Here is a 10,000-nt window from a genome sequence, read left to right as displayed (position 1 = left end):
ATCCCCCGTAACTTAGCGGTTCGGAAAAAAAACGATAGAATAAGTACTAGGCTTATAAAGAATAAGCCTTGGAGTCGATTTCTTCGACTAGAAAACCCTTTAAGGCCGCAGTCCAGCATGGCCACAGTCAAATGGCTGAAACAAGTAAAATAGTAATCTATTTTCTGAGAAAGATTTATAAATTACTAGCAGAAATACCCGGCGTTGCCCGGGTTAAAGAGAATAATGAAATCTAAAAACGCCGTCTAGACTACGCATCATCTTTATATATAGAGATGTATATACACACACGCACCCAAACACACGTATATATATGTATATCAATATAAATATATGAAAGTCAATGAAGTTTCGTAAAAGAAGGTGATCATGTACATACTTTCTTGCTGTTGTGATTATAACACCTCATTGTAAACTATGTTCCTTGTTTTCCCTTGTGGAGCATATACAAATAGGTTTTTTTGTTGCTGCCCACTCTTGAGCAGCCAACATACAGTTGTCCATGTGAGAAGCAGGGCTCTTCCAAGAGAAGACCAGCTACAGACAGTGTTTGACCCTGATATTTGTTTATGGACATGGCAAAAGTCACACGAAGGGGGAATTGTAGTCTTCTGAATGTAAAAGGAATGTCTGCTCCTGATGGAGTAAGAGGAATTCTTGGAATAAAGACGTCATCCCCTTTTGCACATCCAGAAAGAATGGTAGCCTCGATAACGTGTGACATCATTTTCTAAATAATGCTCATCTGTTATGTTCGGGTTAAAATTTCATCAACATCAAAAATATATGAATTTTCATGGGAGTTATGGCCGTTATGCAAAGAATATAATTTCCAAATTTCATAAAGATCCATTCAGTACTTTTGACGTAGTTTTGGATAAGAAAACAAATGACTAATGTGTGTTTTTGTGTGCATGTGTATGTGTGTGTGATGGGTGTATATATGTATAGATATCTGTATGCATGTATATATGTATATATGTGTACATATTACATGTACATCTATATATATATATATACATCTACACATATGTATACATATACATGTATGTATAGATCTATATATATATATATACATATACGTGTACATCTATATGTATACATATACATCTCTCTCTCTCTCTCTCTGAAAGTATGTCATTACAGTATCGAAATGGTGTACATATACATGTATATGTATACATATACATCTCTCTCTCTCTCTCTTTCTGTCTCTCTCTTTCTGTCTCTCTCTTTCTGTCTCTCTCTTTCTGTCTCTCTCTTTCTGTCTCTCTCTTTCTGTCTCTCTCTTTCTGTCTCTCTCTTTCTGTCTCTCTCTTTCTCTCTTTCTCTCTCTGTGAAAGTATCTGTCACTACAGTATCGAAATGTGATTGTTTCAGTTAGTGGAATAGTTTCATTTTTAAAGTGAAAGTATTTGACATGAGTGTTTTTGTTTCACTTTTGACACGTAATACTTAAATAGTGGAGGAGATATTATGTTGCCGTGTGCTCGAACTCTGCAAGAAGTTAATTTTTTTTGACTAAAACACAACTGGAACCCTAAGTAAGGCATGTGTAAAATTTGAATGAAATTGGTTGCGTAGTTCTCGAGTTTTAGGGATTCACACAGACAGACAGACAGACAGACAGACAGACAGACAGACACACACACATTCTCATTTTTATATATATAGATTCTCCATGTTTAGTTAGTTTGCCTCACTCGCCACTTAGGTGGGCGTTAGGGATAAGAACTATTTAAAAAGGGGTGCTACAAAAAAAAAAAAATGGGGTTTAATAACTGCTGATTTAGTTTGTTCTTTCATTATTTAAGACGTTAAAGGCAGCGAGCTGGCAGAAACGTTAGCACGCCAGGCGAAATATTTAGCAGTATTTCGTCTGTCTTTACGTTCTGAGTTCAAATTCCGCCGAGGCCGACTTTGCTTTTCATCCTTTCGGGGTCGATAAATTAAGTATCAGTTACGAACTGGGGTCGATCTAATCGGCTGGCCCCTTCCTCAAAATTTCGGGCCTTTTGCCTAGAGTAGCAAAGATTATTCAAGACGTTAGAATGTGGCGATCTGGGTGAATCGTTAGCATGATGGACAAAATGCTCAGCGGTATTTCTTCCAGCTTTAAAATGAGTTCGAATGCTGCTGAGGTTGACTTTGCCTTTCATCGTTTTGGGGTCGATAAAACAAATGATAGTTGAGCACTGGAGTCTACGTAATCGACTCGCCCCCACCCCGTCCCAAATTGCTGCCCTTGTGCCAAAATTTGAACTCACTATTTAAGACAGTAATGTGTGATTCGATGGAAAATAAACTGCCGTTTCTAGCACGTCGTGTGACCACGTAGAAATTTCTTCAAATGAGTGGTGGTAGTAGTAGTGTTTATTGTAGTAGTGGTGGTGTTGGTAGTAGTAGTGGTTACAATGCTACTTGTAATGATGTTAGTAGGCGATAATTGTTGTTGTTGTTATTGTTGTTGTTTAGCTCAAGGTCAACCCTGGATGAACAGAAATACGATCAAAGACGTTGTTCCTCTCGCCATTTCATCCTTTATCTTGACTTTGTTCAAAGAAAGTCGCTCATTGCAGACAAGGTTAATGTTATCAAGCGGTTATTGCTATCAAAATTATTAGGTCCCAAACATGTTCAGGATATTGTTATATACTCTGCTTAATGTTATAAACTGGATACTCATATCGATCAACGTAGAGATTTGATTATTTTGGTATTTTACAACAATATCCGGTTTTATTAGCTTTGATGGTCTGTATGTACTGGAAAACCTCAAAGAATCGTTACATTTCCTCCCTCAGTTATAGCCTTGGGGTGATGCTTATATCACTTGTCAACGGCTATTGGCCAACTCTGTCATGTCTTGATTTATGCTCAACTGGTGCTAAAACTTTACATCCAGATATTAAGTGATCCACTGTTTCAATCTCATCATTGCAGAATCGGCACTTTGAATGCACACCATTTTTCATTACATTCGTTTGGTAGTTCCGGATCAATAAGCTTTGATCTTGAGCAGCTAAGATGAAGCCTTCGCTCTCTGCCTTTAGCCCTGAGTTTCGTAGGTACGATGGGTGCGCTTCTGTTCAACATCAGCGTGTTTGCTACTGGCCACATATTTGCCTTGCAGAGGTTTCTGTTCCCACCGACCAACCAGTTATTCATACGCTTTCATCATCATCATCATAATAATAATAATAATAATAATAATAATAATAATAATAATAATAATAATATAAAGATCTTGAAATAGAAATTAGCAAAATGTGGAATCTGAAGACGAAAACAATACCTATTGTCATAGGTGCCCTGGGAATGACAGCGAAACGGGCTGATTACTACCTAAATCAGATTCCAGGAAACCCCAAAATGGCTGAAGTTCAAAAGATAGCGCTCATGGGAACTGCCCATATCCTACGTAAAATACTGTCTATGTGATCTCAAATTTTAAAGCAAACACATAATTTTCTTATGGTTTCTTAAACATTCACTTGAACAAAACTGTACAAATCCAAATATATGGTACCCTAGGCATAAAACCTACATGAACTTCTAACTTGTTGTCTCTTGAGGTCTCTGGGTGAGACTTGGATCCAACTTGTACAAATGCAAAACAAAAGTCAAACATAAAATAATAATAATAATAATCCTTTCTACAATAGGCACAAGGCCTCAAATTTGTGGGGTGGGGACCAGTCGATTACATCGACCCCTGTGTTTCACTAGTACTTAATTTATCGACTCCGAAAGGAAGAAAAGCAAAGTTGACTTCGACGGAATTTGAACTCAGAACGTGCCATTAATTTTACCTTCTTTACAACAACAGTTGCTACACTTCCCTCAGGATGTCTATCCTGGGTATTATACATGAAATCAATAGCAAACTTCTTGCTTTCTTTCATGACAGAATGAAGCTTCTTACGCCTCTTGTGATTTTCAACGAGTTTTAGTATTCGATCGTTAATTGTTTCAAGATATTTGGCTAACCCAATTGTAGTAATTTTGTAAGGAAGTTCAAACTGCATTAAACATCGGCCTCCTTGGGCTCTGGGAAGGTAAAGTCGATCCACGTCTGCCTTTGGGTGGCGCGTCTTTTTGCAAGTCAGCAGTTTACGTATTTTTCTGTCTAATGTCTTTATTTCACTGATATTCCAGTTTAATTCATTGAAGCTATAAAGAACAACTGGGACTGCTAATGAATTTATGGCTAACATCTTGTTATATGAATTTAGCTCAGATTTTGAGAACTGTTCGAACCCTCCTATAGTATTCCTTCCTGATCTCCTCTTTCGTGTTTGCATGTTGAATGCCAGAACCTTCATTTATTCTAAAGTACTTATAAATTCGTTTCTGCTCAAGTTCTTTTATGACTGTGTCAAACATCTAACACGACTGAATTTGAGGTTTTTAACTTTCCTTTCTGGAAAGCGTCCTTGGTACACTTAGCAAGATCAAACTCCATCCCGATGTCATCACTGAATGCTTTCACAATACCTAATAGGCCTTCAGGCTCATCAATGTCTCCTGCCATAGAGTTTTGCGTCATCCATACAAAACATGGTTTCAAATTTTAGCACAGGACCAGCAATTTCGGAAGAGTTAGTAAGTCGATTATATCTTTTCCAGTGCCCAGTTGGTATTTATTTTACCAACCCTGGAAGGGTGAAAGACAATGTCGACCTCGGTAGAATTTGGACTCAGAACGTAAAGATGGGCGAAATGCCGGGCGAAATGCCGGGCGAAATGCCGGGCGAAATTCCGGGTGAAATTCCGGGCGAAATGCCGGGCGAAATACCGGGCGTGTTAACTATTTTGCCATAATAAAGGATGTGTTTAATATTTTATAATGTAAATATCCAGTCATAATTCAACATTTCATAGTCTATTATTTATTTATTCTGCTATTAATCAATGCCTTAATGTATTTTGTTTGTACGATGATGGTTTAATATATTCTAATTCTAGGTAGACTGGTACGTTAAAGTACAAATGAACCGGCAGATCGCACGTCATAGAATTACCTATGGGTGTTCATGTGTGCATGTGTACACGCGTATGTGTGTGTGTGCGTGTCTGTGTGTGCGTGTATGTGTGTGCGTGTGTGTTTGTATGTGAATGTACGATGATAGGTGGGGCATTTCGTAATCGCATACAAAAAAAAAATTAAAATAAGAAGAAATGGTGTGAAAAGAGAGGTTTCATTTTTCAATTTACACCAACCACAAACAGAACCGAATAATCGGGAATCCTTTCAAAAGACCGACCCCACCCGATTGAAAATGGGGCCCCCATTTCTCGGTGCCAAACACTGTGACTGAACATATAATTAATTTGCTGGAACGTTCTGGTAATGATTCGACAATTCTCTAGAAATGAAAGACATACTTTTTTTTTTTTTGAAAGGAGAGGATGATGGATATAATAGAATCAAAGAAAAATGACTCAGGACTAGAAAAAGAACAAAAAAAGGACTAAAACAACAAACAACAAACGCAAAAACACCCATTAATATATATTTTCTCTTCTCTTTAAGTCAGCATATTTCTATGATCAATAAGATAAGAAATATATAAATGTAAATAGTAAAACTAATAGGTGAGAGAGATGCAGAACGGGAGAAAGGGAGAGAGAGATAGAGGGAGGGAGAGAGAGAGAGAGAGAGAGAGAGAGAGAGAGAGAGAGAGAGAGAGAGAAAGAGATATGAAGAGATAGAGAAAGAGAGAGAGGTGGAGTGAAGATGAGAATGGAATAGAGAGAGGGAGATAGAGAGAGAAAGAGAGAGAGAGAGGAGTACAAGGAGTTCCACTCTACATTCTAGATAGTTACACTCGGCTTGATGAGAAAGAATGAAATACCTAGTTTTTGAATTTGCGTGTGAGTGTATGTGAACGTGTGTGTGTGTGTGTGTGTGTGTGTGTGTGGTAGCGAACACGGATATATATATTCATATGCACAAACATCCTGCGTACAAGATGGACTCTTTACGACAGGCACTAAACTGCTAAAACCTGGCAAACAAATATTTTTTGACACATTTTGTACTTAAATATCAACATAAAAAAAGAACATTAAATGACTGTAGTTCTACATGCATCGTCGGGGGAACAGAGGGAATAGTCATGGCTGGATTGTCCTCTTTGATAGTACGTATGGTTTGTCAAGTCTGACCTGGGCCTAAACAAAAATTACAATAATGTACAAACACAACACGCACACACACACATATCCACGCACATACATCTATACACACACACATATCTACACACACACACAGACATACACACACACAGACTAATATTTGTTTTTCGATATAATTATGTATAAAAACAGTCAAACATTAATTAAAAGCTCACTAATTACATTTAAATAAAGTACTAAACATATTTTACACCCCTCCTCCCAATCTGTAATCAATTTGTCCCCTTCTTTGAAGATTTCTGGCTTTGTGCTAAATGTAGAAAGACTACATGTACTCATACACATATAATTATTGCCCTATTTCAAAATCGTTGTTTAAGATTTGTTCATTTTAGTTAATAATTATTTCTAATTTGGGCACAAGGCCAGCAATTTTGTGGAGTGTAGTTGTCGACACCATTAATCCTAGTACTTGACTGATGTTCTGTTTTATTGAATCCAAAAGCATGAAAGACACTGTTGACCTCGGCATGAAGTGAACTCAGAACGGAAGGATACCCTGTAGAAATACTACAAGGTATTTCTTTTCCGACGTTCAAGCTATTCAGCCAGGTCATTGGTAACATAATTACCTTCTGATGCTTCAAAATAATAAAATCGAGAAAAAGAACACAGTGAGATTGGAAATATCTAACGTTTCTTCAAGGAAAAGTTGACGGGAATGAAAGTAAAGTGAGACCGCAGAATTTTACTTCCTGGCTTGCAACCGGATGTATAACATTGTTATCACTCTTTAATTTAACTCCTGTCATCTTTTCTCAGAAGAAGGACTTTGTCCGAAACGTTGGATATTCGACTTCCTACGACAATTTCCTCGCACTGATTTAGTTGGGTTTTTTTTTCCTAAATAATAAAAGACTCATCGATGCCGACCAACAATAGTCTCTTTAGATTCTATTTTATCAAAGCCGAGAGAGGAGACAACAAGTTTGCGTGTCAGAGATTAATTATTCAAGATGCTTCGTTTTGGATGTGGCCTAAAACGCTTGTGAGTGTATCAGCAAATTAGAGCAGCAAAAAGGGCAGCGGCAAGAACAGCAGCAGCCGTAGCAGCATCACGGACGTGAGAGTAAAACTCCCCAGTGTGTCTTAATTCGGCTTCGATGAAAGTATATTGCACTATTATTAATTACGCAGAGATGTCCTCTTCATAAAAAAAAACAATAATTAAGCTAGTATTAACATGTTTACAGTGGTGAATAGTTAAAAAATTAAATGAAAAATTATTGCGGTGAGAACAAACATTAGCTTATTAACTAATATTATTTTAGTCCTTTTCTGGTAGCACGGGAGACAACTGTGGTCATGTTTAGCTCTTATGAAACTTTCTTAGGTGAGCATTCTCTTCAACTATCGGATCACTTGATCGCTACTTCCTTAAGGCAATATACTTCACCAACCCATAACACACAACACACCACCTCGGAACACCTCTACTCTGTCTTTACTAACCGGTCAAAAGAGACAAACAACACTGTGTACTACACCTAGAGGAAGTCATCCCTACCGCCAACACCCCCACCACTGAATATCATTTGAGAATCATCGACCAGGTGCCCTCCCTGTATCCAGAGGTCGGTTTGCCAAGACTTTTCAGTTCCCTCAACGTTGTGCCGCATGCATACAATCAGCCATGATCTTATTTCCAGTTCATTCTTTGAGGTATTCTGTCCACAAACGTCTTTTGACGGCTCCTCGCTCTTTTCCCGTTCACACTTATGGTCAGGATGATCCTGGGCAATGACTCGTGGCGCATTGTATATCTGAATTTTATGGACCAAAGATTTCAAAATCTGAGGTGGAACAAGAAGACGAGAAAGGTAAGGCTCCGGGGTCAGATACAATATCGTGTGATATGAAAAGCACTAGAAGACAATGGTATTGCCAAACTCGCAGACCTCTTTAATGACGCTTATGGCTCTTGGTGATACACTCAAAGTAGTGAGTTTGATTCCTGGACTGGGCTGTGCGTTGTATTCTTGAGCAAGACTCTTTATTTCACACTGATCCAGTTCACTCAGCTGTAAAAATGAGTTACAACATCACTGGTGGTGTGAAGTGGGGGAGACTGGCATGCATGGGCAACTGCTGGTCTTCTGCAAACAGCCCTGCCCTATACTTGTGCCTCAGAGGGGAATTTTCTAGGTGCAATTCCATGCTCATTCATGATCGAAGGGAGTCTTTACCCTTCTTTTATGGCTCTTGACACATTCCTGAAAATTTCAAAACATCAGTATTATCACCCTCAGCGGTGCGTTGTTTCCTAGAGCAAGACACTTTAACATTGCTCCAGTCCACTCAGCTGGCAAAAATGAGTAGCACTTGTATTTCAAAGAGCCAACCTTGTCACATCCTGTGTCACTCTGAGTCTTCCTGGGAACTACGTTAAGAGTACGTATGTCTTTATTGCCCATAAGGGGCTAAACATAGAGGGGACAAACAAGGACAGATAAAGGCATTAAGTCGATTACATCGACCCCAGTGCGTAACTGCTACTTAATTTATCAACCCCGAAAGGATGAAAGGCAAAGTCGACCTTGGCGGAATTTGAACTCAGAACGTAACGGCAGACGAAATATAGTTAAGCATTTCGCCCGGCATGGTAACGATTCTGCCAGCTCGCTGCCTTCATGTCTGTGGGGTGTTCAACCACTTGCACGTTTATTTCACGAGCAGGCTGTTTCGTTGATCGGATCAATTGGAACCTTCGTCGTTGTAACTGACGAAAAGCCAGTAACTAAAAAATAATAATGGGGGAAAAAAAAAACGAAAACACCCAAGGCAAAAGAGTGCTCTCACTTCGGGACCGTCAGCCTCATGTCTTATGCTTTTAAAATATTTCTTATTTGAGAACATTTAGTCTCAAATAATTCACTTAAGCCAGTGGCTCTTAATTCTTTTAGGACTTTTTGTTTTAAAGTCTATTACTTATTCTATCCGTGTCTTTTGCCGAACCGCTGTGTTACGGGAACGTAAACACACCTACACCAGTTGTCAAGCGGTGGTGAGGACAAACAGGCACAAAGACACACGTACACACGCATATGTATATATATATATATATATATATATATATATATATATATATACATATACATACACACAAGACTTTAGTCGGCCCAAGGCCATAATAGAAGACGCTTGTCGAAGGTATCACACTGTGGGACTGAACCCGGAGCCATGAGGTTGGGAAGCATGCTTCTTACCCCATAGCCACGCCTGTTTGTTATATATATATATATATATATATATATATATATATATATATATATATATATATATATATATATATATATATATATATATATATATATATATATATATATATATATATATATATATATATATATATATATATATATATATATATATATATATATATATATATATATATATATATATATATATATATATATATATATATATATATATATATATATATATATATATATATATATATATATATATATATATATATATATATATATATATATATATATATATATATATATATATATATATATATATATATATATATATATATATATATATATATATATATATATATATATATATATATATATATATATATATATATATATATATACATATATATATATATATATATATTTCGTATGTGTATTTCAAACACACATATGGACGCACATACTTACATATAAGCACGAACACATAAGTGCGTGCACACATATGAGCGTGCACACATACGAGCTTGCACACACTCACATGCTCATACTAAACAGTTTCGGAACAACGCCAGATCATACATTCAAAATAAATG

This window comes from Octopus bimaculoides, chromosome 7, assembly GCF_046866305.1.
Source record: "Octopus bimaculoides isolate indiv1 chromosome 7, ASM4686630v1, whole genome shotgun sequence".
In the NCBI taxonomy this organism is placed as follows: Eukaryota; Metazoa; Mollusca; class Cephalopoda; order Octopoda; family Octopodidae; genus Octopus; species Octopus bimaculoides.
Note: the sequence above shows the minus strand (reverse complement) of the source record.